Source organism: Aedes albopictus, chromosome 3, assembly GCF_035046485.1.
Source record: "Aedes albopictus strain Foshan chromosome 3, AalbF5, whole genome shotgun sequence".
Lineage (NCBI taxonomy): Eukaryota > Metazoa > Arthropoda > Insecta > Diptera > Culicidae > Aedes > Aedes albopictus.
The window spans coordinates 118,656,052-118,679,187 of record NC_085138.1 but is presented as its reverse complement, the minus strand read 5'-3'; positions in this window follow the sequence as shown (position 1 = coordinate 118,679,187).

Here is a 23,136-nt window from a genome sequence, read left to right as displayed (position 1 = left end):
CGATCTTTTGCTTTGCCAACCTAAAAAAATGAGAATTGAAAACACTGCAACAGATGAAATTGTTTCACCCTCCCGCACTACAATGGACTGTAACTTTAGTTCCAGTCACTATGAAATTTGGAATGTGTATTGTCTTTGCTAGTATACTTTCAGATTATTCGGTACAAAAAAGATCGATATTTTTCCCCCGCGAGGTATGTAGCCCCTTAAATAATGACTCAATCAATAGATAATAGGCATGTACATCTAAACCTCCATTTACACAGCAAAAAAATATGAAAGTTAAGCAGCACGTAAATTGAAGATCAACTGAAACTTGCGGCAGAAAAATATAAATCATCAACATTCAACGTCAACCGAGCAGCCCGCTGCTGGTTAGACGGTTTGTTTACAGATTTTAAAGCATATTCGCTTTAAATTTACATGCATCTGCTATAAATCATGCCAGCCACTCTCCGCCATCAGCTAAACGAACGGCTGCTCGCAGCTCTGGAGGTTTCGCCGTTGTTTCTCTCAGTACTCTCTGCAGCAGCCGGAGCATGTCGGGAATGCGTGCATTATGGTAGAAGCGGTTTAACTTTGACTGTCTGCTCTTCAACAAGCTGAGATAGCCGAAAGAGCTCGGGCGTGCTACACCCCAAGGATCTAAGTTCAATTCTCACTCGGATTTCAATTTTTCTTTCTATTTTCTAACAGATATCTGCAATGTAATTTTAAGATCGCACAAAAATTTCCATCATATATGACGGGGTCCTTTTGTTACATTCGATCCGTCATAATTTTACAGGTTTTTTTTTCGAACTGTGTAGATAAAATCCATTTAGGTAAAATTGATTTAGGTCCCTCCATTTGAGTATCAGTACTGATTGTGTTCAGAGCAGTTGGAGTGTTTTTGATTAGGGATAAGGTTGGTTTACTGCCCATACAATCAATTTGCACGTATAATGAAGTTTATGTTTATGTTATACGTACTTTTAAGTGGAGGCGCTATACGTGCATTGACGGAAGAATAGTAACGCTATATGACTTGAAGCGATATCTTATGCGATGCACCGTGTGCACTACCCAGACAACCAGGAATCGCATAAGGATGCACGCTGTACATCGTATAAAGGATTATTTTAAGTCGCTATCGCATATCTGTACGGCTGAGGGGCAATTTTCATCGCATATGATGTTATTTTTTGAGCATATTGCGATGTATCTGATAAAATCATATATGATTGCAAATTAACTTTTATCATGTATGACTAAATCGTAGTAGACGATATTCTGATGTTTTATTGCGACGAACTTTGCTCATTCGCAAAAGTATTCGAGCAAACTCGCATAGTGTCAATTGAATTCGCATAATTACGTACTGCGATGGTTATAAAAAGACAATATCACCGTTTTCGACCTTGCGGCCTCTACAGACTGAACAATACTAAACATTTGACAACGGACAACACATATAACACCCAGTGGCCCAGGGGAGAGTTTTTCGTCCGACGAAAAGTTTTCCCCGGCTGGAGCGGGAATCGAACCCACACTCCAAGGCTTACGAGACACCTAAACGACTGACGCCGCTAACCGCTCGGTCACGATCAAACAAAAATGATGACTTTTTAACTTGTTTTGTAACCATAATGCTGACTGTTCTTGTAGCTTTTTGGCACTCCAACAGCACCTCTTTCATTGTTATCATGAATCACATCGCAATATACCAACGTTAACAATTCTAGCTTATGCGAGTTTGTATGCACATTTTAACGAGTTTTTTTTTACTTCTGTGCGATTTAGTTTGTACACCAATGCGAGTTTAACTGACATAATAAGAAAAGTACCAAGCGAAGTCGTAGAATCATCGTAGTGTTCAATTATGCGAATTCAATTGACACTTTGCGAGTCCGCTCGAACTCTTTTGCGAATAAGTAAAGTTCGTCACAATAAAACATCAGAATATCGTCTACTACGATGTAGTTATACATTACAAAAGCTAATTTGCACTCTTCTATGTCTTTATCAGATACATCGCAACAAGTTCAAAAAATAACATCATATGCGATGAAAATTGTCCCTCAGTCGTATATGTATGCGATAGTGAGTTAAAATAGTACTTTATACGATGTACAGCGTACATCCTTATGCGATTTCTGGTTGTCTGGGTGGAAATAAGTGGCGAGTGGAGTAAGGGAGAGTTTAGGGCGTGCTCAGGGGGAAGCGTCTGCTTAACGTCTCTGAAACCTGCCAAAAAAATTCTGTAGCTTTCTGAAATGACTTCGAAGTCTCCCTAAAACCCCCTCGGACCTCATGTAACGCACCTGAGACCCTCAGAAACCCCCGAAAACGCTTACATAACGCCTGCGTAACACCTCTGAAACACGCCTCCAATCATCTGAAGCTTTAAGAAATGCCTTCGAATTCCCCCGCAAACCCCATCGGATCCCCAGTAACGCGATTGAGACCCCTCGAAACCCCCCGAAAACGCCTCTGAAGCCCCCATGCAACGCTCAGACTTCTCCCACTCCTGAAACTCCCTTGAAAGCCCTCTGAAACTCCGCATGATCCCTTTCAATCTTCATGCCAGGCGTTCCTAAACTTTTTTGTAATCTTCCATTTAGGTGATAAACTGAATCCTTTTAGGTAAAGAATCCAATTAGGTAAACAATCTATTTAGGCAGTCCTGACTCATTACCGAAATGGAGGCTTGGGTGTAGCTGTTATCATTATCTAAAAAGGTACACCCAAACCTCCATGTAGGTAATGAGTCGGGACTGTCTAAATAGAATTTTAACCTAAATGGATTCAGTCTATTACCTAAATAGAGTACACGGTTGCAATGAAGTTTCAAAAGAGAGAGTGACTAGGAGATCTAAGTGTCCGGCCATTTGGCCGAATGCCCTTTGGCCGAATTCTGATCAAAAGAATTTGGAAGCGTGGGCAAATTCTGGATAACATTCCATAAGGCTGATACAAATTTTATTTTGACTTTTTGTCTCCCCTCCCCTTCAAAATTTTTTGGCTGGATTTTGCATTTTGATGGAGCAGATAAAAAAAAAAATATCAAAATTTCGGGTCTTGCTCAAAATTCTTTAACAAATCCGATGAGTTTTTAAAATTTTTCAAAATAAATGCTTTATTATTTTTATCCCCCCCCCTCGACCGGTGGTGGGACAAAAAGTGAAATAAATATTTGTAACGGCCTAACTGGAGATTTAAAATCGGCCAAGTGGAGTTTCAAGGGGGAGGTACGTAACACGAAAAGCCGTGCAAAATTCCGCCAGACAAAAAAAATATCGAATTTCGGGTCAAACTCGGGTCGGGTCAATTTTTATCGTATGTTGGGCCACTGTTGGACCAACATCGAACAACTGTTGAGTCTAAGTTGAGTTTGGTGGCCAAAATAAAAACAGGACAATGATAGGTTTATATCGAGTTTGATGTCATCAATGATGATAAAAGCTTTAAACCTACAGCACCACAATTGCCTATCTAAATTTAAGCTGGAAATATTGGTTAATTTCGCAGCACTGCAAGGGGTGTTTAGGGGGCATCTCTCAACACTGGGAAGCTACCCCACCCATCTCACTATTTTCCACATAACTCCATACACTACTTCTCTACCGTAAACCAACATTATACCTTACCTTAAGTATTCCCATTGCTCTGAACACAATCAAGTTCTATTTAGGTTACGTTACCTAAATAGATTTAACCTACATGAAGGTTTCAGTGCGTCGAACTACTATCTACCAAGCGCCCTCATCTCCAATCAACGGCGCTTTGAAGATAATGGAGCCCTTAAAGCTTCTTCCAAAGCTTAAAGCAAAACATTCTTGCGGGTATTTTCACCTCAACATGCGCTGTGCTCTCACGGCACTGAATTCGTGACGTTTTCTCGAACTGTTTATTTTTTTAAATGTTATTTTGCAGAAGCTAACAGCTGACTTCTGTTAGGCAGAGGTGTGTAAACTATATCTTAAGATGAAAGACAGTCATGAAATCATCATGAGGACGTTTTGAACATACGATGGTTGCTCGCCGCGTGACGTTAAAATCATTGTCGGTGACCTGAACGCGCTGGTAGGAAGAGAGGAAATGTACAGTAGTATCAAATTCTCGCTCCAGTCGACTTTTTTGATTCCATTTAGGTCTCATATGAACTGTGCAAACTTTCAGCGCAATCGGTGAAACTATAATTTAGCGCAAGCGGTTCAAAATTTTCATAGGATTTACTATGGGAAAAGTTGTACTTTCAAACAAAAAATCCCAGAGGTCGTTCTTTGTCTCCTTAACCTTTGCTGTACTAACATACTTTTTGGCACATCATTTTTACCTTCAATTTGCTCTAACTTAGTCAAATCTTAACCGATTTTAATTTTCTTGGCTCGGTTGGATCGGGATTTTTCCCTAGTTTTGAAGGTCCAAGGATGGATTGGATTGGCCAAGTGGTTCCGGAGATATTCCGGATTCCGTTGGGGTAATAGATTATCTTAGACCAGAGAACTCTAAAATTTGTCATCTGCTTGATGGTTTTCGCATTATTTCTGGGCTATTTATCCTACAAAAACTCGGTAAAATGTTTCGACAATATCTGGAAGCATTCATGAACTCTCTGGGAACCACCTGGCCAAGTTACAGATTCCACGGCCCCAGGGAAGTGGCCAATTACCGACCTGAGCCAAACCCTAACGTGCGACCTATCAAACTTCATGAATTTTCAGTGCCAGCTTGTTGGTGATCATTACAAGGATGACCCTTCTTTGTGGAACCATTTGGCCATGTTCCGGACTGGGAGCCACACCCCCGGGGAAGTGGCCAATTACCGACCTGAGCCAAACCCTAACGTGCGACCTATCAAACTTCATGAATTTTCAGTGCCAGCTTGTTGGTGATCATTACAAGGATGACCCTTCTTTGTGGAACCATTTGGCCATGTTCCGGACTGGGAGCCACACCCCCGGGGAAGTGGCCAATTACCGACCTGAGCCAAACCCTAACGTGCGACCTATCAAACTTCATGAATTGTCAGTGCCAGCTCGTTGGTGATCATTACAAGGATGACCCTTCTTTGTGGAACCACTTGGCCATGTTCCGGACTGGGAGCCACACCCCCGGGGAAGTGGCCAATTACATACCTGAGCCAAACCCTAACGTGCGACCTATCAAACTTCATGAATTTTCAGTGCCAGCTTGTTGGTGATCATTACAAGGATGACCCTTCTTTGTGGAACCACTTGGCCATGTTCCGAACTGAAGGCCACGCCCCCGAGGAAATGGCCACTTACCGACATGAAACAAACCCTTGCATGCGACCTATCAATGTTCTTGAATTTTCAGTGCCAGCTCTTTGGTGACCATTACAAAGTTGACCTTTTTTGGTCGAATCATTTCTCCATGTTTCCGACTAGAGGCCATGCCCCCAGGGAAGTGGCTACTAACCGACCTGAGCCAAACTTCATGAATTTTCAATGCCAGCTCGTTGGTAATCGTTACAATGATGACTTTTCTTTTCGGAACCACTTGACCATGTTCCGGACTAGGGACCATGCCTTCATGGAAGTGGCCACTCACCTACATGAAACAAATCCTAGTATGCGACCTAACAAACTTCTAGAATTTTCAGCGCCAGCTTGTCGGTGACTATTACAAGTACAACTTTTCAATGTGAAACCACTTGGCCATGTTCCTGAAGTTCCAGAGGAATTCCCTACGGACATTCCAGAGGAATTCCCGAAGGAAATTCCAGAGGAATTCCCGAAGGCAATTCCAGAGGAATTCCCGAAGGAAATTCCAGAGGAATTCCCGAAGGCAATTCCAGAGGAATTCCCGAAGGAAATTCCAGAGGAATTCCCGAAGGAAATTTCAGAGGAATTCCCGAAGGAAATTCCAGAGGAATTCCTGAAGGAAATTCCAGAGGAATTCCAGAAGGAAATTCCAGAGGAATTCCCGAAGGAAATTCCAGAGGAATTCCCGAAGCAAATTCCAGAGAAATTCCCGAAGGAAATTCCAGAGGAATTCCCGAAGGAAATTCCAGAGGAATTCCCGAAGGAAATTCCAGAGGAATTCCCGAAGGAAATTTTAGAGGAATTCCCGAAGGAAATTCCAGAGGAATTCCCGAAGGAAATTCCAGAGGAATTCCCGAAGGAAATTCCAGAGGAATTCCCGAAGGAAATTCCAGAGGAATTCCCGAAGGAAATTCCAGAGGAATTCCCGAAGGAAATTCCAGAGGAATTCCCGAAGGAAATTCCAGAGGAATTCCCGAAGGAAATTCCAGAGGAATTCCCGAAGGAAATTCCAGAGGAATTCCCGAAGGAAATTCCAGAGGAATTCCCGAAGGAAATTCCAGAGGAATTCCCGAAGGAAATTCCAGAGGAATTCCCGAAGGAAATTCCAGAGGAATTCCCGAAGGAAATTCCAGAGGAATTCCCGAAGGAAATTCCAGAGGAATTCCCGAAGGAAATTCCAGAGGAATTCCCGAAGGAAATTCCAGAGGAATTCCCGAAGGAAATTCCAGAGGAATTCCCGAAGGAAATTCCAGAGGAATTCCCGAAGGAAATTCCAGAGGAATTCCCGAAGGAAATTCCAGAGGAATTCCCGAAGGAAATTCCAGAGGAATTCCCGAAGGAAATTCCAGAGGAATTCCCGAAGGAAATTCCAGAGGAATTCCCGAAGGAAATTCCAGAGGAATTCCCGAAGGAAATTCCAGAGGAATTCCCGAAGGAAATTCCAGAGGAATTCCCGAAGGAAATTCCAGAGGAATTCCCGAAGGAAATTTTAGAGGAATTCCCGAAGGAAATTCCAGAGGAATTCCCGAAGGAAATTCCAGAGGAATTCCCGAAGGAAATTCCAGAGGAATTCCCGAAGGAAATTCCAGAGGAATTCCCGAAGGAAATTCCAGAGGAATTCCCGAAGGAAATTCCAGAGGAATTCCCGAAGGAAATTCCAGAGGAATTCCCGAAGGAAATTCCAGAGGAATTCCCGAAGGAAATTCCAGAGGAATTCCCGAAGGAAATTCCAGAGGAATTCCCGAAGGAAATTCCAGAGGAATTCCCGAAGGAAATTCCAGAGGAATTCCCGAAGGAAATTCCAGAGGAATTCCCGAAGGAAATTCCAGAGGAATTCCCGAAGGAAATTCCAGAGGAATTCCCGAAGGAAATTCCAGAGGAATTCCCGAAGGAAATTCCAGAGGAATTCCCGAAGGAAATTCCAGAGGAATTCCCGAAGGAAATTCCAGAGGAATTCCCGAAGGAAATTCCAGAGGAATTCCCGAAGGAAATTCCAGAGGAATTCCCGAAGGAAATTCCAGAGGAATTCCCGAAGGAAATTCCAGAGGAATTCCCGAAGGAAATTCCAGAGGAATTCCCGAAGGAAATTCCAGAGGAATTCCCGAAGGAAATTCCAGAGGAATTCCCGAAGGAAATTCCAGAGGAATTCCCGAAGGAAATTCCAGAGGAATTCCCGAAGGAAATTCCAGAGGAATTCCCGAAGGAAATTCCAGAGGAATTCCCGAAGGAAATTCCAGAGGAATTCCCGAAGGAAATTCCAGAGGAATTCCCGAAGGAAATTCCAGAGGAATTCCCGAAGGAAATTCCAGAGGAATTCCCGAAGGAAATTCCAGAGGAATTCCCGAAGGAAATTCCAGAGGAATTCCCGAAGGAAATTCCAGAGGAATTCCCGAAGGAAATTCCAGAGGAATTCCCGAAGGAAATTCCAGAGGAATTCCCGAAGGAAATTCCAGAGGAATTCCCGAAGGAAATTCCAGAGGAATTCCCGAAGGAAATTCCAGAGGAATTCCCGAAGGAAATTCCAGAGGAATTCCCGAAGGAAATTCCAGAGGAATTCCCGAAGGAAATTCCAGAGGAATTCCCGAAGGAAATTTTAGAGGAATTCCCGAAGGAAATTCCAGAGGAATTCCCGAAGGAAATTCCAGAGGAATTCCCGAAGGAAATTCCAGAGGAATTCCCGAAGGAAATTCCAGAGGAATTCCCGAAGGAAATTCCAGAGGAATTCCCGAAGGAAATTCCAGAGGAATTCCCGAAGGAAATTCCAGAGGAATTCCCGAAGGAAATTCCAGAGGAATTCCCGAAGGAAATTCCAGAGGAATTCCCGAAGGAAATTCCAGAGGAATTCCCGAAGGAAATTCCAGAGGAATTCCCGAAGGAAATTCCAGAGGAATTCCCGAAGGAAATTCCAGAGGAATTCCCGAAGGAAATTCCAGAGGAATTCCCGAAGGAAATTCCAGAGGAATTCCCGAAGGAAATTCCAGAGGAATTCCCGAAGGAAATTCCAGAGGAATTCCCGAAGGAAATTCCAGAGGAATTCCCGAAGGAAATTCCAGAGGAATTCCCGAAGGAAATTCCAGAGGAATTCCCGAAGGAAATTCCAGAGGAATTCCCGAAGGAAATTCCAGAGGAATTCCCGAAGGAAATTCCAGAGGAATTCCCGAAGGAAATTCCAGAGGAATTCCCGAAGGAAATTCCAGAGGAATTCCCGAAGGAAATTCCAGAGGAATTCCCGAAGGAAATTCCAGAGGAATTCCCGAAGGAAATTCCAGAGGAATTCCCGAAGGAAATTCCAGAGGAATTCCCGAAGGAAATTCCAGAGGAATTCCCGAAGGAAATTCCAGAGGAATTCCCGAAGGAAATTCCAGAGGAATTCCCGAAGGAAATTCCAGAGGAATTCCCGAAGGAAATTCTAGAGGAATTCCCGAAGGAAATTCCAGAGGAATTCCCGAAGGAAATTCCAGAGGAATTCCCGAAGGAAATTCCAGAGGAATTCCCGAAGGAAATTCCAGAGGAATTCCCGAAGGAAATTCCAGAGGAATTCCCGAAGGAAATTCCAGAGGAATTCCCGAAGGAAATTCCAGAGGAATTCCCGAAGGAAATTCCAGAGGAATTCCCGAAGGAAATTCCAGAGGAATTCCCGAAGGAAATTCCAGAGGAATACCCGAAGCAAATTCCAGAGGAATTCCCGAAGCAAATTCCAGAGGAATTCCCGAAGGAAATTCAAGAGGAATTCCCGAAGCAAATTCCAGAGGAATTCCCGAAGCAAATTCCAGAGGAATTCCCGAAGGAAATTCAAGAGGAATTCCCGAAGGAAATTCAAGAGGAATTCCCGAAGCAAATTCCAGAGGAATTCCCGAAGCAAATTCCAGAGGAATTCCCGAAGCAAATTCCAGAGGAATTCCCGAAGCAAATTCCAGAGGAATTCCCGAAGGAAATTCAAGAGGAATTCCCGAAGGAAATTCCAGAGCAATTCCCGAAGGAAATTCCAGAGGAATTCCTGAAGGAAATTCCAGAGGAATTCCCGAAGGAAATTCCAGAGGAATTCCCGAAAGAAATTCCAGAGGAATTCCCGAAGGAAATTCCAGAGGAATTCCCGAAGGAAATTCCAGAGGAATTCCCGAAGGAATTTCCAGAGGAATTCCCGAAGCAAATTCCAGAGGAATTCCCGTAGGAAATTCCAGAGGAATTCCCGTAGGAAATTCCAGAGGAATTCCCGTAGGAAATTCCAGTGGAATTCCCGAAGGAAATTCCAAAGCAATTACCGTAGGAAATTCCAAAGGAATTCCCGTAGGAAATTTCAAAGGAATTCCCGTAGGAAATTGCAAAGCAATTCCCGTAGGATATTCCGAAGGAATTCCCGTAGGAATTTCCAAAGGAATTCCTGTAGGAAATTCTAAAGAAATTCCCGTAGGAATTATCCTCTGGGAATTCCTTAGGAATTTAGTATGGGAATTTCTTTGGAATTTCCTACGGGAATTCCTCTGGGATTTCCTTCGGGAATTCCTTTGGAATTTCCTACGGGAATTCCTTTGGAATTTCCTACGGGAATTCCTCTGGAATTTCCTACGGGAATTGCTCTGGAATTTCCTACGGGAATTGCTCTGGAATTTCCTACGGGAATTGCTCTGGAATTTCCTACGGGAATTGCTCTGGAATTTCCTACGGGAATTGCTCTGGAATTCCCTACGGGAATTGCTCTGGAATATCCTACGGGAAATACTCTGTAATTTCCGCCAGGAGTTGCTGTGGAATTTCTTACGAGAATTTCACTATAATTTCCTACGGGAATTCTTCTGGAATTTCCTACGGGAATCCCTTTGGAATTTCCTACGAATATTCCTCTGGAATTTCCTCCGGGAATTCCTCTGGAATTTCCTCCGGGAATTCCTCTGGAATTTCCTTCGGGAATTCTTCTGGAATTTCCTTCGGGAATTCCTCTGGATTTTCCTTCGGGAATTCCTCTGGAATTTCCTTCGGGAATTGCTCTGGAATTTCCTTCGGGAATTCCTCTGGAATTTCCTTCGGGAATTCCTCTGGAATTTGCTTCGGGAATTCCTCTGGAATTTCCTTCGGGAATTCCTCTGGAATTTCCTTCGGGAATTCCTCTGGAATTTCCTTCGGGAATTCCTCTGGAATTTCCTTCGGGAATTCCTCTGGAATTACCGCTGGGAATTCCTCTGGAATTTCCGCCGGGAATTCCTCTGGAATTTCCGCCGGGAATTCCTCTGGAATTTCCGCCGGGAATTCCTCTGGAATTTCCGCCGGGAATTCCTCTGGAATTTCCGCCGGGAATTCCTCTGGAATTTCCGCCGGGAATTCCTCTGGAATTTCCGCCGTGTATTCCTCTGGAATTTCCGCCGGGTATTCCTCTGGAATTTTCTTCGGGAATTCCTCTGGAATTTCCGCCGGGAATTCCTCTGGAATTTCCGCCGGGTATTCCTCTGGAATTTCCGCCGGGTATTCCTCTGGAATTTTCTTCGGCAATTCCTCTGCAATTTCCTTCGGGAATTCCTCTGGAATTTAATTCGGGAATTCTTCTGGAATTTACTTCGGGAATTCCTCTGCAATTTCCTTCGGGAATTCTCTGGAATTTCCTTCGGGAATTCTTCTGGAATTTACTTCGGGAATTCCTCTGGAATGTCCGTAGGGAATTCCTCTGGAACTTCAGGAACATGGCCAAGTGGTTTCACATTGAAAAGTTGTACTTGTAATAGTCACCGACAAGCTGGCGCTGAAAATTCATGAAGTTTGATAGGTCACACGTTAGGGTTTGGCTCAGGTCTGTAATTGGCCACTTCCCCGGGGGTGTGGCTCCCAGTCCGGAACATGGCCAAGTGGTTCCACAAAGAAGGGTCATCCTTGTAATGATCACCAACGAGCTGGCACTGACAATTCATGAAGTTTGATAGGTCGCACGTTAGGGTTTGGCTCAGGTCTGTAATTGGCCACTTCCCCGGGAGTGTGGCTCCCAGTCCGGAACATGGCCAAATGGTTCCAAAAAGAAGGGTCATCCTTGTAATGATCACCAACGAGCTGGCACTGACAATTCATGAAGTTTGATAGGTCGCACGTTAGGGTTTGGCTCAGGTCTGTAATTGGCCACTTCCCCGGGGGTGTGGCTCCCAGTCCGGAACATGGCCAAATGGTTCCACAAAGAAGGGTCATGCTTGTAATGATCACCAACGAGCTGGCAATGAAAATTCATGAAGTTTGATAGGTCGCACGTTAGGGTTTGGTTTGGGTCTGTAATTGGCCACTTCCCCGGGGGTGTGGCTCCCAGTCTGGAACATGGCCAAGTGGTTCCACAAAGAAGGGTCATCCTTGTAATGATCACCAACGAGCTGGCACTGACAATTCATGAAGTTTGATAAGTTGCGTGTTAGGGTTTGGCTCAGGTCTGTAATTGGCCACTTCCCCGGGGGTGTGGCTCCCAGTCCGGAACATGGCCAAATGGTTCCACAAAGAAGGGTGATCCTTGTAATGATCACCAACGAGCTGGCACTGAAAATTCATGAAGTTTGATAGGTCGCACGTTAGGGTTTGGCTCAGGTCGGTAATTGGCCACTTCCCTGGGGCCGTGGAATCTGTAACTTGGCCAGGTGGTTCCCAGAGAGTTCATGAATGCTTCCAGATATTGTCGAAACATTTTACCGAGTTTTTGTAGGATAAATAGCCCAGAAATAATGCGAAAACCATCAAGCAGATGACAAATTTTAGAGTTCTCTGGTCTAAGATAATCTATTACCCCAACGGAATCCGGAATATCTCCGGAACCACTTGGCCAATCCAATCCATCCTTGGACCTTCAAAACTAGGGAAAAATCCCGATCCAACCGAGCCAAGAAAATTAAAATCGGTTAAGATTTGACTAAGTTAGAGCAAATTGAAGGTAAAAATGATGTGCCAAAAAGTATGTTAGTACAGCAAAGGTTAATTCAAATCGATCAACGCTTCTTGTAGAAAAATCATTTATGAAACTTTCCTTCAAAGACCGCAAAACGATTGGATTCTTATGGAAAAAGTTATTGATTTATTACCGATTAGTGATCCAACGAACGGCTTTTTGTTTTGTTTTATCCGCAGCACTGTAGCTGCTGCCTTGGCTGCTGCTGTTTCTGGGGGTGGTGATGCCTCCCGCCACCCCATGCAACAACGGCAGCAGCAGTGCTGCTGATAAAACAAAACAAAAAGCCGTTCTTTGTATTACTAATTGGTAATAAATCAATAACTTTTTCCACAAACATCCAATCGTTTTGCAGTCTTCGAAGAAAAGTTTCAAAAATGATTTTTCTACAAGGTGCGTTGATCGATTTGAATTAAGGAGACAAAGGGCGACCTCTGGGATTTTTTGTTTGAAAGTGCAACTTTTCCCATAGTAAATCCTATGAAAACTTTGAACCGCTTGCGCTAAATTATAGTTTCATCGATTGCGCTGAAATTTTGCACAGTTCATATGGGACCTAAATGTGATCGAAAAAGTCGACTGGAGCGAGGATTTATTTTTTCCATACAAGCGTGTCCCATACTAATGTACAGACCGGTAATCGGGCGAAACAGTCTGTACGCCGTATCGAATGATAACGGCCAGCGATGCGTAAACTTTGCAGCCTCCCATAGTATGGTAGTCCGAAGCACCTTCTTCCCCCGCAAAGATATTCACAAAGCCACCTGGAGATCACCCGACCATCAAACAGAAATCCAAATCATAATTGAATTTTATTGGCTTTTCTCGGTGAACTTAATACTACTCAAAGAAGGAGGGAGTAACGAAAGTAATGAAAGAAACGGTGGATAGAATCGCAAGTGTGCGACGAGAGAAATTGAATAGAAGTTGAAAATTAACAGAGGGCCATAATTGAACAACACAATCACAACGACGACCCCTTTGCCTAACGTTCTCGTGTTGAACGGCTAGGTACTAGTAGTTTGATGATGACTACTAGCCCTAGACAGGCAAAAAGATCGTGGTTGTGATCTGTTAAATGTTGTTCGGCTTTGCTTTCGGTTCTATCGATCTGTGACACTTGTTCAGAGATTCATATCGAGCGAACGTTACTTATTTTGATTTTCGCGCTTTCATCTCGTATGCTCCTATTGTGTCCAAATGATCTTATTCGAACCGAGTTTCATTCTTTCTTGCCAACTGGATTTTACTTTCTAGGTTTAATCACCGCATGACTTTATCATAATTGAATTTTATTGGCTTTTCTCGGTGAACTTAATACTACTCAAAGAAGGAGGGAGTAACGAAAGTAATGAAAGAAACGGTGGATAGAATCGCAAGTGTGCGACGAGAGAAATTGAATAGAAGTTGAAAATTAACAGAGGGCCATAATTGAACAACACAATCACAACGACGACCCCTTTGCCTAACGTTCTCGTGTTGAACGGCTAGGTACTAGTAGTTTGATGATGACTACTAGCCCTAGACAGGCAAAAAGATCGTGGTTGTGATCTGTTAAATGTTGTTCGGCTTTGCTTTCGGTTCTATCGATCTGTGACACTTGTTCAGAGATTCATATCGAGCGAACGTTACTTATTTTGATTTTCGCGCTTTCATCTCGTATGCTCCTATTGTGTCCAAATGATCTTATTCGAACCGAGTTTCATTCTTTCTTGCCAACTGGATTTTACTTTCTAGGTTTAATCACCGCATGACTTTATCATAATTGAATTTTAGAATGAAACTCGGTTCGAATAAGATCATTTGGACACAATAGGAGCATACGAGATGAAAGCGCGAAAATCAAAATAAGTAACGTTCGCTCGATATGAATCTCTGAACAAGTGTCACAGATCGATAGAACCGAAAGCAAAGCCGAACAACATTTAACAGATCACAACCACGATCTTTTTGCCTGTCTAGGGCTAGTAGTCATCATCAAACTACTAGTACCTAGCCGTTCAACACGAGAACGTTAGGCAAAGGGGTCGTCGTTGTGATTGTGTTGTTCAATTATGGCCCTCTGTTAATTTTCAACTTCTATTCAATTTCTCTCGTCGCACACTTGCGATTCTATCCACCGTTTCTTTCATTACTTTCGTTACTCCCTCCTTCTTTGAGTAGTATTAAGTTCACCGAGAAAAGCCAATAAAATTCAATTATGATAAAGTCATGCGGTGATTAAACCTAGAAAGTAAAATCCAGTTGGCAAGAAAGAATGAAACTCGGTTCGAATAAGATCATTTGGACACAATAGGAGCATACGAGATGAAAGCGCGAAAATCAAAATAAGTAACGTTCGCTCGATATGAATCTCTGAACAAGTGTCACAGATCGATAGAACCGAAAGCAAAGCCGAACAACATTTAACAGATCACAACCACGATCTTTTTGCCTGTCTAGGGCTAGTAGTCATCATCAAACTACTAGTACCTAGCCGTTCAACACGAGAACGTTAGGCAAAGGGGTCGTCGTTGTGATTGTGTTGTTCAATTATGGCCCTCTGTTAATTTTCAACTTCTATTCAATTTCTCTCGTCGCACACTTGCGATTCTATCCACCGTTTCTTTCATTACTTTCGTTACTCCCTCCTTCTTTGAGTAGTATTAAGTTCACCGAGAAAAGCCAATAAAATTCAATTATGATAAAGTCATGCGGTGATTAAACCTAGAAAGTAAAATCCAGTTGGCAAGAAAGAATGAAACTCGGTTCGAATAAGATCATTTGGACACAATAGGAGCATACGAGATGAAAGCGCGAAAATCAAAATAAGTAACGTTCGCTCGATATGAATCTCTGAACAAGTGTCACAGATCGATAGAACCGAAAGCAAAGCCGAACAACATTTAACAGATCACAACCACGATCTTTTTGCCTGTCTAGGGCTAGTAGTCATCATCAAACTACTAGTACCTAGCCGTTCAACACGAGAACGTTAGGCAAAGGGGTCGTCGTTGTGATTGTGTTGTTCAATTATGGCCCTCTGTTAATTTTCAACTTCTATTCAATTTCTCTCGTCGCACACTTGCGATTCTATCCACCGTTTCTTTCATTACTTTCGTTACTCCCTCCTTCTTTGAGTAGTATTAAGTTCACCGAGAAAAGCCAATAAAATTCAATTATGATAAAGTCATGCGGTGATTAAACCTAGAAAGTAAAATCCAGTTGGCAAGAAAGAATGAAACTCGGTTCGAATAAGATCATTTGGACACAATAGGAGCATACGAGATGAAAGCGCGAAAATCAAAATAAGTAACGTTCGCTCGATATGAATCTCTGAACAAGTGTCACAGATCGATAGAACCGAAAGCAAAGCCGAACAACATTTAACAGATCACAACCACGATCTTTTTGCCTGTCTAGGGCTAGTAGTCATCATCAAACTACTAGTACCTAGCCGTTCAACACGAGAACGTTAGGCAAAGGGGTCGTCGTTGTGATTGTGTTGTTCAATTATGGCCCTCTGTTAATTTTCAACTTCTATTCAATTTCTCTCGTCGCACACTTGCGATTCTATCCACCGTTTCTTTCATTACTTTCGTTACTCCCTCCTTCTTTGAGTAGTATTAAGTTCACCGAGAAAAGCCAATAAAATTCAATTATGATAAAGTCATGCGGTGATTAAACCTAGAAAGTAAAATCCAGTTGGCAAGAAAGAATGAAACTCGGTTCGAATAAGATCATTTGGACACAATAGGAGCATACGAGATGAAAGCGCGAAAATCAAAATAAGTAACGTTCGCTCGATATGAATCTCTGAACAAGTGTCACAGATCGATAGAACCGAAAGCAAAGCCGAACAACATTTAACAGATCACAACCACGATCTTTTTGCCTGTCTAGGGCTAGTAGTCATCATCAAACTACTAGTACCTAGCCGTTCAACACGAGAACGTTAGGCAAAGGGGTCGTCGTTGTGATTGTGTTGTTCAATTATGGCCCTCTGTTAATTTTCAACTTCTATTCAATTTCTCTCGTCGCACACTTGCGATTCTATCCACCGTTTCTTTCATTACTTTCGTTACTCCCTCCTTCTTTGAGTAGTATTAAGTTCACCGAGAAAAGCCAATAAAATTCAATTATGATAAAGTCATGCGGTGATTAAACCTAGAAAGTAAAATCCAGTTGGCAAGAAAGAATGAAACTCGGTTCGAATAAGATCATTTGGACACAATAGGAGCATACGAGATGAAAGCGCGAAAATCAAAATAAGTAACGTTCGCTCGATATGAATCTCTGAACAAGTGTCACAGATCGATAGAACCGAAAGCAAAGCCGAACAACATTTAACAGATCACAACCACGATCTTTTTGCCTGTCTAGGGCTAGTAGTCATCATCAAACTACTAGTACCTAGCCGTTCAACACGAGAACGTTAGGCAAAGGGGTCGTCGTTGTGATTGTGTTGTTCAATTATGGCCCTCTGTTAATTTTCAACTTCTATTCAATTTCTCTCGTCGCACACTTGCGATTCTATCCACCGTTTCTTTCATTACTTTCGTTACTCCCTCCTTCTTTGAGTAGTATTAAGTTCACCGAGAAAAGCCAATAAAATTCAATTATGATAAAGTCATGCGGTGATTAAACCTAGAAAGTAAAATCCAGTTGGCAAGAAAGAATGAAACTCGGTTCGAATAAGATCATTTGGACACAATAGGAGCATACGAGATGAAAGCGCGAAAATCAAAATAAGTAACGTTCGCTCGATATGAATCTCTGAACAAGTGTCACAGATCGATAGAACCGAAAGCAAAGCCGAACAACATTTAACAGATCACAACCACGATCTTTTTGCCTGTCTAGGGCTAGTAGTCATCATCAAACTACTAGTACCTAGCCGTTCAACACGAGAACGTTAGGCAAAGGGGTCGTCGTTGTGATTGTGTTGTTCAATTATGGCCCTCTGTTAATTTTCAACTTCTATTCAATTTCTCTCGTCGCACACTTGCGATTCTATCCACCGTTTCTTTCATTACTTTCGTTACTCCCTCCTTCTTTGAGTAGTATTAAGTTCACCGAGAAAAGCCAATAAAATTCAATTATGATAAAGTCATGCGGTGATTAAACCTAGAAAGAGAAATCCAAATCGCAGTGCGAATATACATTCGGATCACTACTTAGTCGCTGTATGCATGCGCTCAAAACTTTCGACATTTATCACCACGCGTCGAAGTCGAACGCCGCGGCTCAACATCGAGCAGCTGCGTAACGTAAGTGGCTCAAAACTACGCGCAGTAGTTAGCAGTGGCCCTACCAACGGAAGAGCAGCTTGGCGCAGCTACACTTGAAGATGACTGGAGGGACATCCGATCCGCCATAGGTAGTACCTCTGCTATAGCACTAGGCTTCACGACTCCGAATCACAGAAACGACTGGTACGACGGCGAATGTGAACAGTTGAAAAACGAGAAGAATGCTGCAACACCGTATGAGAGCGAATGAGGCACATTACAGACAGGCGCGGAACTGGCAGAACTCAGTCTTCCGGATGAAGAAGCGCCAGCAGGAAGAACGAGATCGCGGAGCGATGGAAGAGCTGTACCGCGCTAAGGACACACGAAAGTTCTACGAGAAGCTGAACCGCTCGCGCAGAGGCTTTGTGCCACAAGCCGACATGTGCCGAGATAATCACGGGAATATTCTCACGAGCGAGCATGAGGTGGTCGAGAGGTGGCGGCAGCATTACGATGAGCACCTCAATGGCGACGTTGCAAGTACCGAAGGTGACGTGGTAACAGATCTAGGAGTATGTGCATAGGACGAAAGACTTCCGGCCCTTGACCTTCAAGAGATTCAGGAGGAGGTTGGCCGGTTGAAAAACAACAAAGCCGCTGGAGCAGATCAACTACCAAGCGAGTTTCTATAATATGGCGGAGAAGCACTGGTGAGAGCACTACACTGGGTCATTACAAAGATTTAGGAGGAGGAGGAAGTATTACCGGAGGAATGGATGGAAGGTATCGTGTGTCCCATCTACAAAAAGGACGACTGGATTGCGGAAGCTATCGCGCGATCACACTACTAAGCGCTGCCTACAAGTTACTCTCTCAAATTTATGCCGCCATCTATCACCGATTGCAAGAGAGTGGGGCAGTATCAGGCTGGGTTTATGGGTGAACGCGCTACAACGGACCAGATGTTCGCCATTCGCCAGGTGTTGCAGAAATGCCGCGAATACAACGTGCCCACACATCACTTCTTCATCGATTTCAAATCGGCGTATGATACAATCGATCGAGAACAGCTATGGCAGATTATGCACGAATACGGATTCATCCATTTGAAAGCTAATTAATTCTAGATTTTGAGAAAAATACGCTGAGAGGGTCAAACTGTTTTTATGTGCAAAAACTGACAAATATATTAGTTTTTTTTTATGTTTTCATGGTCATGAGACCAAAGGGGTACCCTGGTTTCCAGGGATGCCATTCTCCACTGAAAATGTGCACAGTGCAGCTTATTTCCTCACACTAAGGAGCATGCCATTCCTGCTGGATTCATATTTTTATTAGAAAATTCTGGGAATTTGGTGTAACATACCAAAAAATCACAGACGTATGTTTTTTGAGTTCTGACTTTTTGAATAAAAGTTATTATTTTCACATTCAAGACACTTTTTAAATTTAACTATTTTTTAACTTATAAAATTTTATAGGATACCAAAAACCTCAGGTATAACTAAAAAGCAATAAAATGTAAAGTTTAATAAGCATTTACGCTATTAGGCAATTTTAGAGTAGCGTTAGAGTATTCAAATATATTACTCTTGAAGCTTGGTTGGATTTCTGGATCATTATTGCGAGATTCAGAAGTAATCCAAGATACATGCTGTGCCTCTAACTGCGGTTCTTTCTTATTTTTTCGATAGTAAGGCACATTTTTATAGTTCCATAGATTTTGTTCAAATTTGAATATAGAAAATCATGGTCTCCTTTCTCATAATTTTTTCGGAGAACCATTTTTACTCTTTTTACTCATTCACAGCTACTTCTCCTTTTCGCATGCAATTCCCAATGCCAATCACTCACTAGTGAATCCCAAAAAACGCAATCGACTCGTCCTGCTTTGCATATACCCTTTTATGCTATCCAACCATCTGCCATCAATCAATCAATATCCGCCGAATAGAGCTAGGCACCCAAAACCGCAACCAAACCAGTCCGATGCGATGTCGGCATCCACCAAGGCATCATCGCCGTCGTGACTCTGCATAGAATTGCTGAAGATGGGCTCTGCGCAAATAGACAGGGATCCTCCTCGCCAAGATTCACGACAATATGCTACCGGAAACCCCCAAACAGGGGGGGTGGTTGGTGGAGATCCTCTGCCTGTAAAGTTTCAAATTCCACGCGTTGGCTGTGGCTTTGTCTTTTCCGCGTGTTCATCCTGATTCTTCAACTCGGTCGCGGCGCTGTGCGAGACTCAAGCACAAGCTTGGTGGATGCCGCTGTTTTCACGTAATGCACAGACTCGGGTACCTTACCTACCTAGGGTAGGATAAGCCAAGCTCAAAGTTCAATGAAATATTTCCCCGTGACCTATATACGAGAGGGGGCAAAGTATGTACACCTCATTGGGTTTTATTACAGCGCGGTGCGGTGTTTTTCTTTCGTTTTACATCTATTGATCCGTCACTGATGGTGTTTTCGTTCACTGCGTTTGCAGGTCTTTATACTCGGCTGGCCCGATTTGACAAGGCTTAGGAAAACCAATAAAATGCTGAGATGGTTTGGAAGAATTTCTATAACAGTGTTTTAGAATCTATTAAAACCTTCGAAAGATGTGAAAGTAACTTTTGTGAAAATATTTCTATGACATTTTGTAGAAAATATTTTCCCGGAAACACATTTCTTGGAAAACATTTACCGGAAACCCACAATTCCCGGAAATCTTTTATCGTTATATTTTTCCCAGACACCACAAATCTAGGTAACAGGGACAGGACTCCAGGGACTTGACGAACCTCTCCTTCTGCGAGTCAGATGGGAGCCTAGGAACCAGATCCACACACCACTGTGGACTTATCGCCTTTGGCACCGGGAGGTTACCGAGCACCGGAGCATACGGATTGCTCAAGTGGAGTAAGCTTAGGCGTGACGGGGGCTCAGCAGTGGGCTCTGCTGGGCCTCTTTAGAAATTCCACCCATCCGGAAGCAACTCTATACAAGCGACATGGTACCGCTTCCAAGTGCAGTAAAAGTCCAGTGCCTCGGGCACAACAGGAACGACGTCCTGATTATGGTATACTAGTCATGCTTTGTAATTGATAACTCAGATAGTACACGCTTAGGGAACTATGTACAAGTGAACTAGTAGCGACGGCATTCTATCCTTGTAGTAAGGTCGGGTGACACTGACTTGAAACGGCGAATAGGCTAATGTCGGCGCTGTCTTCCGTCCCATAAAACTGCGGCGTGGCCCTAAAGTACGTTCTTGACCTGTACTCAGCTTAGGTGGAAGTAGGCTCAGATAAACACTCCTGATCAACTCTGATCCGGCTCTGAGCCCAGTCCCCATAAGGGCTTGGGTCAACCCTCGGGTGGCCTCCCCGCTTGCGTAGATAATCACCATAGATAATCAAAATCATTGGTGACTACTTCATTTGCAGTGAGATATAGCGGCTCTAAGGGGGACCCAACATAAATGACGACTACTACTAAATCCATGAACAATAATGCGATCGAGAGTGGAGAGGCAGAGCGAACGGCGTTGAACCCGTTCATGCGAGGAAGGCTGGCGAACGAGGGGCTTGTGTACCTACCAGCGAGAAGATGGGGCGGGGACCTCAGGAGCGGGCTTCCAAAGATGTTGGTAGTTGCCGAATAGCTGGACGAGCTACACGAGCGGACGGACTATCATCACCAAGGAAATGAAACAGGGCCTGCTGAAGCTCCGCAAATCGCTGGCTCTGACCAAGAAGGAGTATGATCTCCTGGTCGAATAGCGGAGTGTGGCTGATGCGAGCAAGCGGTCCACCCAAAATGGACAGCAGACAATGCAGCACGAAATCATGCAGCTCGCCGGAGCCGTTGTGGAGAGGTCAAACCGCCCTACTGTTCAAGCTGCATGGTCGAAAGCTGCACAGAATATGCGGCCCAAGAAGCGTCCGGCAGAGACGGGTGAAAAGTCATACAGGGAGAAGGTGACGGCCAGCGGGAGTAACCAGGCTGCCAAGTCGATTGCGAACCACGCAAGGGGCAGGGAAACCAAGCCCTAAGAGGCCAACCCTAAGAGGAACGGTGGCTAACCGGACCAAGGGAAAGAGAACCCTTAGATTAGGGTTGGAAAGAAGAAGGTTGTTAGAAAAGTGAAGTTAGCCCGCAAACGCAAACGAAGCGACGCGCTGGTCTTCAAAACCGAGGCAGGCACATACGCCGATGTGCTGAAGGCCATGCGAGGCGAAAATCGTTTCTCATCGCTGGGCGCGGATGTAAAAAGCATCCGGCGCACTAGGACTGGAGAGATAATGCAAGTAGCAGAAGGCGGACAAAAAATACACTTCCTACAAAGCACTAGCTCAAGAGGGACTGGGCCAAAAAGTGCAGGTAAGAGCCCTAACGGTGGAGGCGACTCTCTAATGTAAAAGCCTGGACGAGATCACCGACGCAGAAGAGCTCGCAGCCGCCCTCAAGCGTAGTGTGAGATAGATGCACCAAGTGCATCGCTCCGTGTGCAGAAAGGCCAGATAGGCACGCAGATCACCACGATCAAGCTCCCTGTAGAGGAGGTGATACAAGCCGCCAGTCAGTGGCGTGTTTCAAGTGCTTCGAGCAAAGACACAAGTCATGGGCGTGCAAAGGCCCCGACAGGAGCAAACTTTGCACGAAGTGCGTAGTGGAAGGCCACATTGCCAGCGAGTGCAACTCGGCACAGAATGCCTGATATGCACGACGAACAAGGGTCACACGATGGGCGGGCCTAAATGTCCAGGTCCGTGAAGAGGTCAAACCAACCAACGATAATGCAGGTTACACAGCTAACCCTGTACCACTGTGAAACCGCACAACAGTTGCTGTGGCAGTCAGTTTTGGAGTCAAGTACAGACATCGCACTACTATCGGACCCATACCGCATCCCACCCGATTACGGGAACTGGAAAGCAGAAAAGGCCAAGCTCGCGGCGATCTGTGCAACCGCTTATTTTCCGATCCAGGAAATAATTTCCACGTCGCACGAGGGGAATTCGTTATTGCGCGGTCGTCACACTAGACGTGAAAAATGCGTTCAAAAGTTTTAGCTGGGCCACCAACGTGTATTCCGTGCACCATCCAGGAGTCTTGTATAGCCTATGCCGGATACTAGAAGACTTTTTCCAGAATACGACTTCGAGGAACGAAAGAGAAACATTACCACGGTGGTTCTTTAGGGGTCCATCCATGTCCCGGTACTATGGAACGCGGCGTATGATGGCTTTCACCGGGCGTAAAGTAGGTCGGCTTTACCAATGATACGGCCTAGCGCCAACGTTCTCCACGCCATTCAGGTGCTGATCAAAGTGCTGCTTCTTCAACCTTTCGATCACCTCCCGTCCGTCCATCAGGAGGGTCCCGTCCTTATCTCTGCATATTTCGGCTCGCGGCACGAAGCCGTTTCGGGATGCGTTCAGCTTCTGGTAGAACTTACGTGTTTCTTGGGAATGGCAAAGCAGTTCCATTTCTTCGCCCTCCGCTTCTTCCAGGCGGCGCTGTTTCTCCCGAAAGAGGCGGGTCTGCTGTTTCCGTTTCTGTTTGTTTCGTTCCACGTTCTGTTGGGTCCCTTGCTGCAGTATTGCCACCCACGTTTTGTTCTTCTCTCCAAAACCGTTCTGCACTCTTCGTCAAACCATTTGTTCTGTCGATTCCGTTCCACGTACTCGATGGTGCTCTCGGCTGCGTCGTTGATGGCTGCTTTCACTGTACTCCAGCAGTCCTGTAGAGGAGCCTC